Source organism: Pezoporus flaviventris, unplaced genomic scaffold (genome assembly GCF_033815535.1).
Source record: "Pezoporus flaviventris isolate CSIRO_AGI_PZ_B2104156 unplaced genomic scaffold, CSIRO_AGI_Pfla_v1 ptg000001l, whole genome shotgun sequence".
NCBI lineage: Eukaryota > Metazoa > Chordata > Aves > Psittaciformes > Psittacidae > Pezoporus > Pezoporus flaviventris.
Window position 1 is genome coordinate 2924345 of NW_026892549.1, and position 19051 is coordinate 2943395.

At 38.2% G+C, this 19051-nt stretch overlaps 1 long non-coding RNA gene across 1 annotated transcript in view; it reads right to left on the minus strand.

The window, feature by feature from the left end:
- The window catches only part of LOC133273976 (uncharacterized), a 929536-nt gene that overhangs the window by 703100 nt on the left and 207385 nt on the right, over positions 1 to 19051 (minus strand). The window lies entirely within an intron of this gene.

The window sequence follows — 19051 nt, forward strand, 5'->3', positions numbered from 1 at the left end:
TATTCATACATGGCTTTTCTAGGTCTTCAGTTCAGTTATGTAAAACAAAGCCTGGTTAATTATTTTCTGCAAATGTCTTCCTTGGAACAGGATAAGGGGACTGACCGGGTCAAATCTTGGAACTTCTTATTTGTCACTAGTTTGGCTTTTCTTCCAGTTTGTCACACATTAACCAGGGTAAGGCAGGGAATAATCATGGATAATGGTTCAGGTGCCATAGTAAAGAGAAAGCTGCACAGAGGGAAATGAATTAGCATAGTTTGAGTGTGGACACAATAGTCTTTCACATGGTTTCTATCTCAAAAAAGGTGGATGGAGATTTTCTGTTTTGTTTGGATGAATCCAAGAATGTTGACTGTGGAAACAGACAAAAGATTCCTTGTTATTGTTCTGCTGTTTGGGGTTTGTTTGTTTAACAAAAATCAAACTTCAGCAAACCTGATACACAAACCAACCTCACTGCCATAATCGGGATAGTTTCCTGCCCATGTGCTAACTCACTGCCAAAATAGCAAATGCAGCACATGCTATGTCTGGCACATTTTTGAATTAAGTAAAGAAGTTATAGATCAGCGTGGTTCTCACTTGGGCTGACCTTTATTATTAAGGACTTCATGCGGAAAAAGATGACTACTTGGGCACGTTTTCCTCAACCCAGTCTCACCCATGGAGTTACTGGCTTTATTTGTTTTTAAATTAACCCTAATGGATGAAACTGCAGTGTTTGGGTGTGTTTATACCAGTGGAAATCATGTTGCCAATTTTTTTTTACTATTAAGAATTTTTTCCACTTTCTATGGGCACCTATTATTTGTGTTCTATTTAGAATATCACAGCCTTTTGTCTTAGCTCTTTTATCTTTCCTGCTTTCTTAATGTATGATGAGTATGTTTTGGAAGTGGTAGAAGATATTCTTTTTTTTCTGAAAGGATATATTGTCCTTCTGCTTGTCACTTCCTTTTAGCCACCCTTCAGTGTAACCATGACAGAGAGATGGTGGTAAAACTCTTCTGTGAGCAGCCTTCATGTGTCTGTCTTGTTACACATTTGAGTTGCAGTTACCACTGATTTTTTTCTGAACTGGTGTTATAAGGCTTTTTTCTACTGGGAGCAGAAAGGGTTACTTTTCTGATAAGACTCTGATAAGAAATTATCCTTTATTCTTTCCAACTTGCATAGTTTATAAAGAAGACCACCTTCTCAGAAGTGATCTCAGTAACAGAAAAATGAAAGGTACTTTTTAAATTAATCTTGTCAAGGACCTCCTGTCTTGCCAGAAGGAAATATGGTGACACTCGTATTACTGTTATTCTAGTCACAAACAGGCTAAAAATATTAAAATGCACAAAATATTTTTTTATAAGTCTCACTATGTCATTGCTTTCCACATTAGCCTGCAGATATGTTGCACTATTCAGCTTTCAGTCTCAAGTTTGCTTTTTATGGTACAAAACACCATAAGTATGTCTTCCATGCTGTTTTCATCAAACTAAAAGCTAGAGTACATAAAAAGCTCATTTTCAGCCACTTACTGTTCACACCTATGAAAAAGTTAACCATTAGCAGTAGATCTTTGGAGACACCGGAGTTACTGGGGTTTTCAAATCATGCCTATTTGCAATCTCATTTACCATTCTGGGAACTGAGGATAATAATAAAATACCCTAGTCTTGTTTGTTATGGAAAAATAAACAATTCAGCAATGGAAAACCTTGCTTTTGTGAGAGAATTTTGTGATCACTTGACTCTGTAGTGTAACCAGTTTTGTATGAAACAGAATTTGGAGGCAGCTTTTTCATTCGACCCACGATGCTGATGTAAAAATAAAGACCAACTTTGGAGAAGATAAGTGTGCAAAAAGTCTGGTTTGAATAATTTAACTTCTGCTGAGGTTCAGCAATTGGAACTCATAAAATTTGTCTTGTTTTCTTTCCAGTCACACTGAATTGGCTTATTTACTTTTTTCTCTAATTGCTAGATGACTCCATTGCTCACATAAATAATGTGTGTGGGCAAAACACTCAGGAATTAAGCTCTGAGAAATCATACCAGATACAGTCTTTCTGCTAATACTTCTGAACTAAAATCACATCCACTTAAAGAGCTCCACAGGAAAAAAAGAAAAACATCACTAATGTATTTTTGCTGGATTAATGACAAATTGACTAATGTGCTCTACCCACTTTGTGCCATTCCAATAACATTGAATAGCTTTAAATATGGTTTTAATGGCATTATTGAAATGTCGTTGAACAACCAGTACGCACCAGTAAATCCGTCCTTTCAAGTATAATAGATTGTATAGGCTCATTACATGTTTCTTATATCCAAATGAGATTAACACAGTTTTGTTTAAATGTAAGATGAACATTCAGTTCAGCTTTGTCGCTGTTATTCAGAAAAAAACTGTTTCTACGTTTTCTGTTCAAGTGAGAACTACAGGAATAGGCCAGAAGTAATCATAAATCATACATAAATGCATTTTTGTGCACTTCAGAATTCTGTTGATCCACATTTGGCAGCCATTGCTTCACAAGAAAGTAATAAAATAACCTAGTACTGTAGAGGGATGATGAGATGGACATTCTTCCATGAAATACATTACCTGTGATCTATGATTTGTGTTCAAATTACAAGTTACCACAAAGTAAACTAGGACATGAATTTACCTACCTTATTTCCAAGACCACAATACAACCTAACTCATTCTGAAGTCTCCTCTGTAGAACTGATGGAGAAGAGTTTTATATATTAAGCACATGGCTTTCACACTAATGATCCCTGCTTTACAATGAGTTGAGATAAAACGTAAACAACATTTTTTACAACCACTAGTTAGTACAATGTGTGTACAATTAGCAGCCTTTATGAATACCCTTTTATATGTTTATTAAAGAGTGCATAAAACTGCTGAGTCCAATGTATTTAGTATTTTTTCCCCTTCTCTGCATTAAAGCACCTTAGTATGAGTAGGGAAAGAATGACAAGCTGAAATGCTTTGCATCTCAGTCTGTCGCTTAAATTATGCAGAAATTACTAGAAATGAATTGTTGGTACTTTAACAGAGCTCAAGCGTTTCATAAGCCATAACAACACAATGGATTTGGTGATCACTTCAGAATAATCGTGACTCTGCTGCTCCTTCTGTAGCTTTAAAAGACCATTCTGATTTTTTCTTTATTTTAAACAGTTTGCAAAGCCCGAGTTTTCTCTAGCAGCAAGCAGTGCTCAAACTGCTTACCAAACTGAGAGGTGTTCATTGCTCATCAACTCCTCTATTGAACTCAGCTGAAACATCAGCACTAAACACAGACTTGAAGGGAGTGAAAGACACATTTTTTGAGTAAAAAGATAATTTAATAAAACCCTCACCCATATACCTCCTATCTTTTTCTCCTTGTCCTGGAAGGTAACTGGATGTGATCTTAAGATGTGAACTGCACCATTCTGTTTTGTAGGGGTATTATATACAAAGTGATTATATTTCATCTCATCTTTATATCCTAGAAGCTTTGCTCAGTATTTCTCATGCTCTCTATCTGCAGAAGAGAAAATCCTGAAGTCCTCCTAAATAAGATGTAAGTTATCTGTTTATCAGAAAATTCTGGGAGAATTCACCTTCCAAGTCACCATCAACATTTTTTAATCCATTTGCTTGCATCTTTTCCATGTACTACTTGCAAATTATGAAGTTATCTGAAATTGTAGTTACAACTGAAATTCTATTATCAGGTTAAAAGTAACACCTTTATAATCACAATAAAAATTTTGTGGAACTCTGAGAAGCTGAAGGTTTTGGCATTTCATTAGAGTTGTTCAGTGTTCAGTGGTTATTATCAGAGTTCTTGTGAGGATTACAATCAAAACTTCAATCATATGCCAATAACATTTGCCTGTAAGACTTCACAACTAAAATTAAAATTTCCTTAGACACTGATTTTCTAAAATCTCCCTGAAATATAGGAATATTTGTATATAAAATCCTAGCTTTAAAACTTGCTTCTATCTCTGACATGAGTACTTGCCAATGCCTTTGGCCTTTGGAGATGTTGAGCTCTGGACAGGAACAGAAATATAGTTCTGGCTTATATTTGTATAAGAATCATGCGGGGGGATCCTGAGAAACCACTTCACTACTTTTTGATATCTGTGTTGTTAGCTTTTCTTAATGGAGAACATGTTCTTTGGAAAAATCTATTCTGCAGTTTGGTGATAAATCTTCCTCACAAAAGATAGGGTGTGGCCTTCAAGCCTCTTGAATACTATTGACAGTGATTCCCATCATCTGTCCAGTTTGCAATGGTTCACTGGAATAACCCCTGGGAAATCTCTCATTCTCAAGCCTCAGGATAGGCAGCTATGTAATTCATGCAGGGCTACCATAAAATAAAATTGAACAAGGGTATCATTAGGGCTTTGGAACATTGCTTTATGAGCTGGGCATCAATCATTGCTCTTGAAACTACCTGTCATATCCCTCACACTGGGATTTTGATAGGTTTGTATGTGCCTGCTAGTGTTGGCTCACCAGGTTAGTAATCTGCTATTTTTTGCCCTATTATACCGTCCATCTTTCCTGACTAACTTTAGAGCTGAAACTGCAATATGGTGACACTGAAACACAGAACGTGCTAAACCCTGACCATATGTCTTGCTAGAACAAAGGACTCATGCTGCTAAATTGATAGGGCTTTGCACTATACCACACTAGCTATGCTAGAGAGAATGTGGTCAGTTGAGCAAGCTAAAATAGTTCCATAAAAGGAGCAAAGTAAAACATGTCAGTTTCAGTGATGTTCTGATGGTCAGGATCTCCTTTAAGACTGCCCTCCCACACTGTTTTCACTTACTGCAAATGCATCCCAGCCCTAGAGAAAATGAGCAACTGGCAGCTTTTAACAGTAGGTGGCATCACTATAATTCAGCACTAAATCAATGCCCCTGCTCTGGGCGACAAAGCACTGCTGTGCTCCTAATCACACAGCTGAAATGTAAACCCTCTTTAGGCCACTTGTATTCATGAAGATTGTTCCAGCATTTTTTCTGTTTCTTTTGTTTGGTTTAGTTTTTTTTTCCCAGATTGAAAACGTTTGCCAAATTTGCATATGTATAAAGCTATTAAGACAGAATTAGAAAATAGTCAGTATGGTTTCACATTTCAAAACATAGAAATGTAGAAAATAGGCCTAGAAAGGCGTTCAGAAGCTGTTCAGTTCACTCCCTTGCCTCAAGATAGGATAAGCTGTAGCCATAATGCCACAAGTATTTCATTACCATGAGATACATAAGTAAGAAGACTTATTTACAAATAAAATCTATTAAATTGGCAGTAGCTCCTGCACTATGATGGAGAAGAGGATTATTCCATAAAACAGAGAATGAACCTCAAGTAAGACAAATCAGCATGGCCCCACTGATTTCAAGCAAGATAAAGAACTGGCTGGATGACCACATGCAAAGAGTCGAGGTCAATGGCTCAGTGTCCAGCCGGAGACCAGTAACAAGTGGTGTCCCTCAGGGATCGGTGTTGGGACCGGTCTTGTTCAACATCTTTGTCGCTGACATGGACAGTGGGATTGAGTGCGCCCTCAGCAAGTTTGCCGATGACACCAAGCTGTGTGGTTCAGTTGATACGCTGGAGGGAAGGAATGCCATCCAGAGGGACCTTGACACACTTGTGAGGTGGGCTGATGCCAACCTCATGAAGTTTAACCACGTGCAAGGTCCTACACCTGGGTCGGAGCAATCCCAGGCACAGCTACAGGTTGGGCAGAGAAGAGATTCAGAGCAACCCTGCAGAGAAGGACTTGGGGGTGCTGGTAGCTGAGAAAATAAGCATGAGCCGGCAGTCTGCGCTTGCAGCCCAGAAAGCCAACCGTATCCTGGGCTGCATCAAAAGGAACGTGACCAGCAGGTCGAAGGAGGTGATCCTGCCCCTCTACTCTGCTCTCCAGGGACCTCACCTGGAGTATTGTGTGCAGTTCTGGTGTCCTCAACATAAAAAGGACATGGAACTGTTGGAACAAGTCCAGAGAAGGGCCACGAGGATGATCAGGGGACTGGAGCACCTCCCGTATGAAGACAGGCTGAGAAAGGTGGGGCTGTTCAGCCTGGAGAAGAGAAGGCTGCATGGAGACCTCATAGCAGCCTTCCAGTATCTGAAGGGGGCCTATAGGGATGCTGGGGAGGGACTCTTCCTTAGAGACTGTAGTGATAGGACAAGAGGTAACAGGTTCAAACTTAAACAGGGGAAGTTTAGATTGGATATAAGGAAGAAATTCTTTCCTGTTACGGTGGTGAGGCACTGGAATGGGTTGCCCAGGGAGTTTGTGAATGCTCCATCCCTGGCAGTGTTCAAAGCCAGGTTGACCAGAGCCTTGGATGACATGGTTTAGTGTGAGGTGTCCCTGCCCACGGCAGGGGTGCTGGAACTTGATGACTTGGTCCTTTCCAACCCTAACTATTCTATGATTCTATGATTCTGTGCTTTTGTCCTATCTGTTTTGTACATGTTTACCCTCCACATCTAGAAGTAGCATCCATGGATCCAGCTTAGAATGCTTGATTATTTCAAATAAAGTCCATTTTAGGATCCAAAGACTATTGTATAGATGTGAATTTAATCACTTTGTAACTGAGTAACTGCTGTTTGACTTTTAAATTAGGAATAGTCACCATAGGACCCTGCTGACCAGCAAAAGGCTCTAGAAAATCGTTGATTGTCATTGACTGCATTAATTCTGAGTCCTTCTGCAAGAGCTATAGTTAAATGTTCTTATAGCTGAGTACATTCTCTTTTTCATTTTATTTTTAATCTGCATTTTTTTATGTGCTTAGTTTCAATATTGCCTGGGACAATCCATTCCTTTTACTGACTCTGATACTTAAGCAACATGCACTGCATTTCAAAAGTCCTTCTCAACTGAGAAGAGAACAAAACATCTCCATTGCTCTCTTCTTTGCAGTAAAAATTGGGAGGCAGGGCTCTGAACAATATCTGTTAGAAACACTCAATTCTCAGTTCTGATCCGATTTTACTGTTAATGTTCTAGATTTGGGAAAGTGACAGTTTCATGTATTTCATTGCTATAGTAACACTAACAGAGAAGCCTTTTTAACTTGAAGGAATTTAGCGACACTGTAAGAGAAGGCTATGTGGAAAATGAAATTGTAATTAGATATGAGAAAATTAATCTCTCCATGAAAAAGAAAAAAGAAAAATCTTTTAGATACGAATTCTAAAGCATACGTCATTTTTCTTATTTTATCCTGGTCTGATTGTCCCTGCTAGAAGTAAAATGGCCATTGTTTTGGGCCCTTTCATAACACAGGAAATCTTTGCTTTGAAACCCTAAAATTATACAAAACAGAGTGAAAGTTTTATTATCTGCTTCTTACAAATGAGGAACTGAAGCACAGACAGATTTAGTCTGAACATCAATCTCCTAAGACACTTTATTTAAAAATCCAATAATATTACTGAATAGCAGTGTGAAAAAAAAAGATCATAGGCAAAAAGCTATAAAAGGAAAGCTCCTCTTCAATTTTTAACTTTTAACTCAAAATTAAGATGGCTTTTAAAGAGTACTGTTGCTGCTACTGATAACTTGCCATTCTGGTAATTGCTGATAAATTCAACTATTCATTAAATATTACTCAGAGAAACACCAATAGGAGTACAGCTCTCTCCCACCAGTTCTTTAAGGACTCTTATGTGTAATTTGTCTAGACTTGCTCATTTAGATGTTGTCTAATGTCCCTCTCAGTTACAAATAGACTTCAAATTACTTTAGCATCCTTATGCGAGTCAGACACAACCCCTCTTTTTTGCTCAAAAGCAGACAACTTTTGCCTTTTCTGTTCATTATTACTATTACACTCTCCAGTTGTTAAAAGTCAGAAGTTTTCTAGACTTTCAAGAATTTACTTCTCCAAAGAGCAATTCCTTCAACTTGTCTTAGACAGTTGTTTGAGTATGAGGTGAATCTTTTTATAATTTCATTTCTTTCTCCACTGACTATAAAGACAGCTTAGTTGGTTGGACTGGGAAAGATGTGTTTAGGTAGTTTTCTAAAGGCTGAAGTTAATAGGTCACATCTACTCACTCCATCTGCTATGATCAGTGGCTCTAATGCTTGAAGCATTAGAATTACTTGTCTCTTGTTCTAATGAAAAAGTTCTGATTTCTTCTCTTCCTGCCCAAATTCTCAAACTCCATCTACTGCTGAATGACCACCTAAAGAAACACATTGTTTCAATATTTCTAAAGACAGAAGAACTTGGTTTTCCAGCTTCTAGAAAAGCTTTGATGAAAAGCAAGGATATGTGTGATTTCCACTGCAAACCTGTGTTTGACTTTCTGTTTTTCTTTTTTAATTATTTATTTGAAAGTGGCTTGTATGCACAGTTGCAAAGATTTTTAAAAGCTAGAAATAAGGACACCTAAAGAACTGTGAAACCTGGATGGCAAAATAAAGTTTTGTTCAAGATTTATAATTTTACAAAACCCTTACTACTCATAAACCAATCTCATGGTATTTTTACTGTCTGACACATCAGCTCGAGACATAATATTGCTTACGCTCGACAAACAGCAAGTTACTAAGAAGAAAAGAAAATGAATTTCACACTTTCAGTGTTCCAATAAAATGAGCCAACAGAATAGCAAGAGTGAGAAAAGAGTCTTCCTATTCTACTTCAGATGTAGATTGTTTTCAAATAAGAGAGCAACTTAATCTGAAACTGAATGCAGTCATGATAATAAGTTTATCATATTCAGTTTCCACTTTTAAGTATAATATGAAGAGCCTTCTGCAGATATGTAGGGTAGCAGTTATCCAAAATACAGCTCAGGTTTATCATTAGAACTGATTATTTTGCCTTATGTCCTTTCCAGCCACTTTCATTGTGGAAATGAATCAGCTTATAACATCAGTGCCAAAAGATTTTTCTTCCCTCTATTTTATTGATAAATATTTTTTACAGGACAGAACTATGGGTGAAATCAACCCGCACACATGATAATCCCTCATGTTATGTCAGAAGGATGGGCACCAGCCATTAATCTGTTCTTATAACAGCCAAGGACTACGTAAAATGATTTAGAAAGGAAAAAGATCTGTCAGTGGGACTGGAGAAAGAAGGAGATCAAGTTCATCTCGAAGAATAAAGCAGAGAAAAGACAGGATGTTATCTGACTTGTGTTAGCTGGGTTGAAATTGTTGTAGTTAATTAGATAATTCCAATCCAGAATCCATAGCAATGCATTTATATGACACTGTGACCAAATTAATATGTCCTGTCTCAGTCAAATACACTCACTGCAGTGAAATCAATTCCAGTTTAAAACGGTGGTGCGGAATTTGTTTCAGGTCACAGATGTTTCCTTCCAGGGATGGATCTTCAGCTTGATGTAGAAAACAGCTTTGCCAGGAAAAAATTAAATTTTGGGAACCAAAAAGTGATTCTGTCTGGCTTTGCCTTTCTCAATGATGTTATAAATCCATATTACATCTACATACAAACAACATTCAGTTTGAGAGATAAATCTTTTATATCCTGTTGAGGACTGGACTGATACACAACAGAATGGAGATGAAAACTTCTACCGTGAGCACCCATGCACTCTTCATGGAAACCCCATGCACATGAGAGCTGAAGTAGGCCCTGCCACTTCTTACACATGTTCTCTCCTACATGCATAATATATATGCTTGAATAATTAGGAAGCTATTCAGCATCAGCAAGAAAATAATACACTCTTAGGAGTCTATTAGGACATAAGCTGGGTGCTGAGTACAGGAATTATTTTCACTCTGTGGAGAAACCATACCTCCAATCTGTGTGAATAGCTTCACTGAAGATCTGCATATTTGGTGTGAGAAATTAGATGGTTTTGAACTAGATGCTGTGTACATGCCTCATACTGTGTCACTGTCCCATGTTTAATTTGTATCTCACGATTTCTTAAATTCAGCTTCACTAAAAACGAGTCTATTGCACAGCTAAGTATGTAAGCACTATTACTCAAGGAGAAAATGAACAAGAAACAGAACAGAAATGTCAAACTGTTTGTGCATAAGAAATACAACTGGCTTTTATTTACTAATTTTTTAGTAAATCATCAAGTCACCCAAATAAACACTTAAAGGTAAAAGCAAATCTTACTGCACTTTCTCCCCGCTATGACATAAACCTCAACCGCATATTCTTTCCCTGAGAAGTGAGAGGCTTTAATAACGGTTACTGAGGCAGATGAAGTATGTCATCCACTCTCTTCTCAAAATGAGAAAACATAGATCAAATATCTGATTTATAAGCTAAATAATTTTCAAATTGAACATAACAGTAATGACTCTTCCCACAACAAGAGAATGGAAATAATTAAAGGGTCTTTTTCCAGTCTTCATCTTGGTTCAAGTTTTAACACATTTTAGAATTACTGGGGGCCAAATCACAAACTGTTATTATAACATTTTTGGTTTGAGACTATCATAAGATATTTTAATTGATGTAAAGTTTCAATCAAGTAGAAAAAAAAAATCTTTGGGATTGACTCTTATTCATGTCTTAATTCAATCAAACCTCATTTCAAATACAAAACTCACCAGTCACAGTACTCTAAAAGTGTTCAGTGTTAAATCAGTAATAGCAGACATGATAGAAAAATCACAGCTGAAACCATGTTAGCAGATGACCTTACTGAGGAAGCTTGACAGCAGACCCAAGATGATAGCCTTTTGCAGCTGCCTTGATGACCACGCGATCAAAACAGGAGAGCGCATCAGTGGGACGTTAAAGAAGCAACCAGGGTAACAGGAGATGACGAAATCAGCAGAACCACAAAGAACTGTCAATCCTACAGCATAACTGATAGACTCAAAAGCAGAAGAGAGATTAGGAATGTCAGGGCTGGAGTAAGTTTCTTCAAGATCTGTGCAGGGAAAAATCATTATAGACTTTCAGCTTTTTAATTTAAGTTGATCTTATTTGCTTAGCTCAGAAACACAGAATAAGATAAATCTAAAACAAATGGCGACAGTGAGGTTAATGAAGCTATCAACAAGGAGAGAGATAAATCCTGTGCTGCAGTGTTTGGTTATATCAGATTCCTAAGAGACAAGTTGAAACTTCATCATTTACTGAAACTTTCAAAACATTTTTTTTTCCCAGCAGAGTTTTAATGTTACCCATTCTAGTTTCAGAAACAATTTATTATTTTCAGGTGCAAGGCTTTAATTTCTAGCACATTTAAAAGTAGGGGGAAAGCATACATATCTTTTTATCTTGTAAATCCCCAAAGTAGTTACAGTTTAAATTAAACAATCCAACTATTGATTAAAACACTAACTGCCAAAATAAACATGGCAGGCCTACACACAGATGTCAAGTGCCTTCAGACTGCAGCTATCAGTAACTGATAATAGTTTCAAGTAAATCTCTTCCACAGTTTAGAGTGTAACAGCTCTTTATAGACTTAAAAAGCCTTTCCCTTTAGTAGACTGAAGTGCTTCAGATAGTCTCTGATGTTTTATTTTGTGATTTTTTTAAATGGAGTACAGAATGTCTATTATAGTTTGTATCACCATAAAAAATGAAGGAAATTAGATACTAATGAAAAAGCAAATAACATAACCCCCACTTCCCCATCCAGAGCTTCTAAACAAACTGTGATTTATTCCTTTGTTTCTCACCATTCATAATCAACACTCACACTTTAAGGGCCCAGTTTTTCAGAGGTGTAAATCAGCAAAGCTCCACTGCCTTCAGTGCAGTTATGCAAATTTACAGCATGAGCTGTTCCCTTGGTTTATATTTCTCCAAGTGTATGAAGCACCTAGGAATGCTGGCAATACTTTGCTGTGAACTCATTATTCATCATTTGTCTGCACTGAACTGTTTTTTTCATCTGTTAGTCTTTAAATATTCTAAGCCTTTTCTTATCTACCCACACTTTTTCTGCTATTTACCTTTCCTCTCACATCAGCAACTAACTCTGTCATCTTGTTATCCATACTGTAATTTTCCAGACCAAATCTCTACACTAGTATTACAAGTGTTCCAGATGCTTAACACAAAAAATCAAATTAATTTTCTTATTAGCAAAAAATTGGATTTTTATAAGCTTAATTAGTCTGCCCTATTAATATTCTGCTGCTCCGGCATCCAAGTCCCTTCTGTTAAATAAACGTTATGTCATTACTAGGAAATGCCAATATAGTGAGAAATGTAATCTCACTAGTCCAGTACTCCACTTTTGGTAGTAACCAGTACCTTTATTTCAGAGAAAAATGTAATTCTACAAGGCAGACAAGTCTATGTCCAGAAGTAGAACCTTCAGATCTTTTTTAACTGGATAGTGCTTTTTATCTTTTTGCACTCCATTAACTGGACATAAAGCAATAGTGTTTGTACAGAATCAGCAATCCATCTCCATGTGCTGTGTCAGCCTCAAGGTAGCAGCCAAGGAATACATAAAGTCCAGCCTAAAAACCACCTTGCACCCAGATTAGATTAGATGTGAGGCCTCCCAGAAGAGGTGATGCAGAGGGTAGCACTCACAGATGTAGGTGGACATAATGCACTCAGGCAGACTAGACCATCAAAAGCTAGGAAAAGGGCTGCTGTCAGTGAATGGGCCAGCACTGTTTGCAGCACACAATGAACAGCTTGCAAGAGCAGCTTGCCAGCACAACAGGCACAGAAGTCGCAGCTCAGGCTTCTGCCTCTTGCTGAAAGCACCAAGTCTTGAGAATCTTTCCTGTCCTTCATCTGGAGTGGAGTAGCTGGATTAGCAATAGCTGATCTACCTTTCAGTTTGACACATAAAGCCATTTTATCTAAAGTAATTGCAACATTTCTTGTTGGCAGTCTTTAGTGACACTTTGTCACTCACTTCTTAAAGTGTGGACCCATTGAGAGGAAGTCAATGGTGCCTGAAGACTCATAATCTCTGTCATATTCCTTCATGGACAGCACATCCCAGCAGCCCTCTTGCAGTGTATCCTACTACAATGGTTGCTTTTTCAGCTGCAACATATTCCTCCTCACGTTTCTCTAAGACTTGAGCCAGACTCAGTGCCTATGGCCTGGGACATCATGCCAAGATGCTTTTATAAGTGTCTTTCCTTTTTCAGCTGGATAACTTTTGTTGGTTTGTCTGCTTGCTAGCAGGGCTTCCTTAACTTCCAGATGACAGAGACTCTTTCTGCTGTGTAAGTCAGTTTTGCTGGACTAAAAATTATTGTCCCCGTGAAATGGCAAAAATCCAAATTTCATCACTCTGGTACTTAGTTCCTGTGCAATAAACAGTTGCAGTAAAGTGAAAAAAATATTTTTTTATCCTCATTTTTAAATGAGAAGGAGCTCCAAGGTTATCATTGTTACAGATTATCCTGTTAAGCTTTGGGGCAGCTGGATACATATGCAAATATTTGCTTACCCTCTCCATTTTACTTTCCACTGTAAAAGTAACGTGTTGGGTCTTTTTCCTTATGGGAATGTAAGTGTAGCATGCACTAGCTAAAAGAATAAAGCTTAACAGAACCACAGTCACTGGCATTTATTCTGGAGGAATGCAAAATCAGCTTTCTTCCATATTCCAAAGTGAACCCTTCAGTTAATGTTTGCTTCATGCTAAATTACTTTCTTAAGGCAGAGAAGAAAAGCCTAGTTTTCCTGAACTCCATGGTATACTAATTAATTGTGTTTTAAAATTATCTGACCCAAAACCAAATTACCATATGTGGAATAAGGACAATTGAGGAACTAGAGTTTAGACACATCAAGACATGGCCACTTAACAGTATGCTCTCTACTGCCTACCTTTGGGGCATCTGACCTTCAAGTAGTGTACAACATTTTCATTCATCTATACTTATTAGCTAAAATTGTGACAATGTTGTCATATGGTCAAGAATTAGGACTCCCTACTTAGAAAGGAAATTGCCAGCTCACTCACTTCAGTTAGTAACCATCCTGTTGTCACAGGTAAACCTTCTCAACAGGGGAGATTTTACTTAATATAAGTTACTACCAGGTAATATAAACATTTCATTATCAGTTTGGGTATTAAGAGTGAAAGAAGGACCAACAGTTAAATGCTTTGGGAAACACCTATCCTGACTCAGCACATTCATTCATCCCCAGGGAAATCATTTCAGCAGCAAGATCAGATAATTCCTGCATCTTTAATAGCCAAAGGCTAAGGGAAACCACCTGTCATCCATACGTTTTGTGATGGAGCCCAGCCCACAAAGTGTGTGAGCATGGTCTGAGAATACTTACCACACCAAAGGGAAGTGCACGAGTAGTATGGGCAGCACAAGAGACAAACTTGGATGGCATGGGTGGCCAGCCAAGTGTATCTGTGAGATAGGTCTTGGGCTGTGTATAGTCTTTTGCAGTTCCACATGGAAGAAAAATTATTATCTAAGCAAGACTTTGCAGGATAACAATATTTAATTTAGATGTCTAAATTCTACCTCAGTTCCACTTGGTCCTAAGGGCCAGTAGAACAAACCATGATACGAAATTGCAGCTTGAAAATACAGTGAGCTTTGCAAACAGATTTAACTTTTTTCCCAGTAATAAGTCTGTAGTTTTAGCACACACAAAAATGACATAACATTGTTTTAAGAGTTCACATTTCCATAATGAGACTGAGCAAAATTTATCAGCACCTATTCATTGGCAAAGAAAAATAAACAAAGACAGTCCACCTTTAGCCCCTTTAGTCTCAATTTCTCCTCTGTCTGCCACTTCTGCTGCACTAAAGCGCTGATCCGATGCCTATTAAAGTCAATGACAAAATTCCAATTGATTTTGAATAGAGTGAAACTAGGTCCAGAAGTTCCTAGAGATTTCTTCTGCCTAGGTGAACAAATAAAGTGCACTTCAAGTGAAGTGCAGTCAGCACACAAGGCAGTGTTCAAACACTAACTGTTAAGCCTGTTAATGCATGTTACCCCTCTGACTGACAGTAACCAGCCATCCTCTGTGCAAGTCAGCAAATTTGAAATGACAGCATGGAGTGCTTCTGAGTTCTGGGAAGTCATTTTGTTCTCCTTACTGTAGCATTTTTTCTTAATTATTTGCCTAAGTAAAAATCTCCCTCTGGTTATCCACTGAGAGGAATTTGCATCTCTCCCTCACTACTCCAATCAAAGCACTTACGCATGCATTCAGCTACAAGGAATTTCCAGGAAGGACTGTTCACACAATGCTAAAAACTAGCTATATAGGCAAGGTGTGGACGGTGGCTCAGATTCACACACATTGGCAGCATTAATGCTAAAATGCATTTTTAATAATAGGAATATTTTATTTTAGAGCATACAAGCATACCAAAAAGAAAGTATTGGAAAATCCTGAGATCATTCTCCCTCTTATTGTGGTGTTGTGCTGCAATTTTACTACAGTGGAAGTATTTAAAGGAAATAATCTTTGTTTTTATCTCAACTCAAATGTGGTCTCTTTCCCTCCACCTCCTGTAGTTATGTGAGATCCTTCCATTAGGCAAAATAATCTAAACTCATGCTTGGAGTGTGTATAGAGTAGGATAACCAAGAAAATATGTACATTTAACTTTTAGTACATTAAACCCTACAGCACACCAGGGAAGAGCTGGCAGTATGAGTAGTACTGACTGGAAGGGTACAGCATTAGAGACTTCAACGGAAACTGCAGGGAAACTTAGAACTTAGCATTGGGAAAACAGGTATGGAAAGAAAATAACATGGAAGAAATTTCTCATGGTACTCCTGAAACCAAGCCACCCATAGGTTTCTATTGCCAGGAAATGACATGCTAGCCCTAGTGTCTAAAAGCACATCTACAGGAATAGTCACCCTGCCTAAACCAAATGCTAGAAACAGAAAAACTTGGTGGAATTTGTCCCCAGTCCCCCCAGAATAGAATCTTTCTCCATGTAAGAGGAACTTGAAAAGCTCTATATAACCTGGTTTTAGATATTCCAGGCAGTTTTCAGCACAGCTTTTCATGTGAAGAATATAATGCAACCTAGCAGGGAGGACAGATGAAGTAGTCATCATGTAGCAGCTCAAAGGCAAAGATTAGAAAGCAGATCTACTGGCTCTCTGCTTAGCAGTGGAAATGAGGTCTGTTTGCCTTGTTAGTCAATCTATGAGCAATCACTGCAGCTGGAAAAACATAAGCTGGAGGAAAGAGTGCTTGTGCAATAATGATCGAGAGGACACAAAGCGCACTAAGATAAATTCTGCGCTGAATCAATGCTGGCACTGTTCATCTGTGCAAGAGAAGGGAAGAGAAGGATTTGAGAACCACCCACTGTATACAATCCAGAGGAACAGTACTCTAAATTCAAGGGTGAATCAATATCAGAGCACAACCTTATGAGAGAACACAGGTTCATATTTTTGTTGTCAGAGAAATTCCTTGGATGGGTAAACCTGTGGAACTGGAAGCGTTACTGAGAAAAATGGGAGCTGTGAAAGACAAGATAGAACCATAAATTAAACAAGAGATTCTAGAAATAAATGTACCCTCAAAACTGCCACCATGACTAATTCAGCATTATAAGTACATAACGCAAAGCCTGTCTTTATTAGATCACCAAGCCTGGCATCATAAACCAGCAGAAATTTTAGTTGTGATAGAAAAAAAACAGAGGGCATGCAATGAATTTTAAAAGCCAGTGTACTGTACAGAACTAATCTGTAGCAGAAGAACTGGCAACATTTCCCTGATCGACAACTGAAGATGGCAGAATAAGCATTTGATGCCTCTCAGCAGTTGTATACAGCAACAGGTAGAGGAGGAAGGAAGAAAAGTTTTTTAAACAATGCTCAAGCTTTAAACAATGCTTGAGCCACACTGAGCTTTATTTCTGGCTACAGCCCAATGTTCTGCTTCTGCATCAAAGCCCCTTATTCTCTCCAGTACTCTCAGGTTTTGCTGATGGCACTTTGGAAGACTTCACAGTGGAGCACTGAACTCACCCGGGCCTTCTAAGAAACTTGTGAAATTACGAAGTTAGAGATTGCTCAGCTGTTTGGTTGTTGAACAGAGCAACTACAAAGACAACATATTTACCTCTTTCTTTCTGAGGCACTTTAGTGGGGAAATAAGGGTGAATGAAGCACAAAAATATTACTGGGTTGGGGGTTTGTTTTCTCATTTTCTGTGGATTTCTTCTACCTTGAAATTTATGAAATAACAGGCATAATCAAATACAATGGATTCTCAGCTATCAAGCACAGACAGCCATTAAAATCTCAAGAGTTGACTGGGTTTTTTAATCTCTTTGCTCATCATGTAATACTGAGAAAACTCAATGAATGCAAACTGAGATCCCTCTAAGGTACTCAAGTCAGCAACATTTGCTAGAAATCAATGTAAATTTTCTGGTAAGTCCTGGTCTCTGATGTAGTAGTAATGCTTCAAAAGTCTTTAGAGGTTTAGGGGGATGGTTTGTGGGTTTGGGTATTTCTGTTGGTGGGGTTTTGATTGTAAATTTTTTTTTTGTTATTTTTTCTTTGTGTTTTGTTGGTGTTTTTTTGGGGGGTGTTTTAATTTGGGATTTTGGGGGATTGTTTTATTGTTTTGGTTTTGGGTTTTTTTTACTAAGCTATTGTATGAGGGATTAAAAAAAAAAAAAAGAGTGGGTGGAAGGGAAGCCATAATGATGCTTTCCAACATGCTTCATTGCAGACAGTTTTTATGTCTATTTCCATTAAACTGAGCATTCCTGTAGCAGTGTCTCTCAAACAAGACTTTGGTGATAAATAACACTACTATTTGGTGACAAATAGCACAGAGACAATAGAATTAACATGGCTGTGTGTCTAGGAGTTTGCTTTGTCCACTGGTAACTGGTTATTTCTATAGGCAGAGAGAAGGAGGCTTCTGCCAGCTTGTTTGGTGTCTCTCTGAAGCCATTTTAAATTATTCTTACTTGCAGTCACTTGTGGGATTCAAATACAGTCTCCAGCTCTGCGCCCTCTGGTACAGTGATCATCTCTTCCAGTTTCCTCTTCCTAACTTCACTGTTAAGATTTTCAACTGGACATTTCTATAGATATTAATTATCTTAGTGGAGCTTGCAGTATTGAAAGTCTCAACTCTGAACCATCTTTATGGCGCCTGCTAACGTATGGCTGACTAACATATTGCCAGTTCTAAAGCGGCTGATGAAACAGCTGCTGTAACGGTAATCACCATTCATTTTTTAAAGTGTCTGTTAGCTCAAGAGTTTATGTACTGGCATTGTCATATTAAAGCAGAACACATTTTCACTGGATTTGATTAATAATTAACTTCTAGCTTTTGTTTTATGAGCTCCATGTGGCTTACACCAGCAACACTGTACCTGCACATTTCAGACACATATAAATGGCTGTTGCAGTGTTCTGGCTGTGATACCCACACATTAAGATGAACTGCACCTGTGGCTTCAGATCTCCAAAAGGGCTCTCACCCATTGTATTCTTCCTGACTAGAAGTCTAATTTCTTCCCAGTTAACTCCTGGGAAAGAGAAGCTACGTGACTCTCAAGAAGCAGTACATGCTGTCTGCTCCAAGCAGGGAATAGAGGGATGCCAGAAAGCTGGCATCTCTGCTAAATGAAGCAGTCTCTCTCCCATCTTGAAGGCTTATGGTACTCTGACCCTGGCGCCGAGCCCGGGTGACCATTGTGGCTATTAGGTAGGGTGCACAAAAGCAGCAAAAGGGTGTGAAAACAAAGGTTTCCCAAACTCATTTTCTCACAAGGATATGGATTCTCTGACCTCCAGGCACCCACTGTGATAGTAACTTGGTATGGACATCAGTTGCAATTGAGAACAAAGCTCAACATATGAGCAGGCTCTCAACTTAAAAAAAAATATCCAATTCAATAGAATCTTGGCACCACAAAATACTTTCCAGTTGCATCCAACAGTGTGTTGGGTTGACTCTGGCTGCACGTTAGGTGCCCACCAAAGCCGCTCTATCACTTCCCCTCCTCAACTGGACCGGGGACAGAAAATATAACAAAAGACTCAGAGGTTGAGATAAGGACAGAGGGAGATCA